The sequence below is a fragment of the Malus sylvestris genome, chromosome 9 (assembly GCF_916048215.2).
Source record: "Malus sylvestris chromosome 9, drMalSylv7.2, whole genome shotgun sequence".
NCBI classification, from domain to species: Eukaryota; Viridiplantae; Streptophyta; class Magnoliopsida; order Rosales; family Rosaceae; genus Malus; species Malus sylvestris.
In genome coordinates, this window is record NC_062268.1 from 21201416 (window position 1) to 21202492 (window position 1077).

Sequence of the window (1077 nt, forward strand, 5' to 3'; positions counted from 1 at the left end):
GATTGGCTATGATACCATGTTGGAATTCAGACCATCTTCAACATTAATAAAACTTGAATAAAAATGAGAAAGATGGAGATTTTAAGAGGAAGGAGCAGTTTACTACTGCAGAAAATAGGAGTCGAAAGGTAGAGAGAAAAACAGAGAGATTGAGCCAACTTTTTTAGATATTTTGTTCTGCCTTTTTACAACAGCACAAGGCCGACATATAAAGGAAATAGTCAGGCCTTGTTTTACAACAGATCTAAGCCATACAGGTGGCACTAGATCAAAGTTCCAAAGCATTTTAAATTACAAAAACAGTTTAAGTAAAGCAGTAACTTTTAACAATTGTCAACACCTTTAACTCTGCTTGTGAATGATATTATGAGACCCTTGAAAGTAAAAGAAAAAGTAAGAGTTGTCATTTAAGGTAATTTGTTCTTCCCTCCGAACTTGACTTTGTGTTGATAATCATATTCATCTGCTTTGCATATCATGGTTTGGTTCCCTTCTTTTTTGATGTGCAGAGATGCTGCTGGTCTAGTGCAGTTTTGGGTTTGGATGGAGGAGAAAATTAACGAGAACTTGAAATTGACTGAGGTAGAGGTTGCAGAAAAACTTTTGAATTTCGTTCAGCGCAGTCTGGTTTCCTAGATACAAGCTTTGACACCATAAGCGGTACATGGTGTTACCGCCTGGTTTTTTGTTACCTTTTTTTTTATACTATAGTTCTTTGAGGTTTTTACCTTCACTGCCATAGATAAGCATGCTCTTATTTCCTAACACGCCTGGTTTTTTGTTAGATGCATTTGTTCGATCTTCCCCTTGGAAGATAGGACTGGATTATCGACATGGTATTTTCCTTGAATTTCTATCAAATTATCATAAATTTTTTCCTTTCTGAAATGAGCTCGGTTATTTTTTACTTTTATGTTTAATTGTGGTAGGAACCGGGCATGGTGTGGGAGCTGCATTAAATGTTCATGAGGGACCTCAAGGTTTCAGCTTTCGATTTGGAAATATGACTCCGTTGCAGAAGGGCATGATTGTTAGATGAACCTGGCTATTATGAAGACCATACCTTTGGCATTCGGA

At 36.9% G+C, this 1077-nt stretch overlaps 1 long non-coding RNA gene across 1 annotated transcript; it reads left to right on the forward strand.

The window, feature by feature from the left end:
* Positions 1-427: 427 nt before the first annotated feature.
* On the forward strand, positions 428-1077 carry LOC126583867 (uncharacterized). The gene is made up of 3 exons (XR_007609873.1): positions 428-582; positions 786-836; positions 930-1077. It is a non-coding gene; the product is annotated as an uncharacterized LOC126583867 (long non-coding RNA).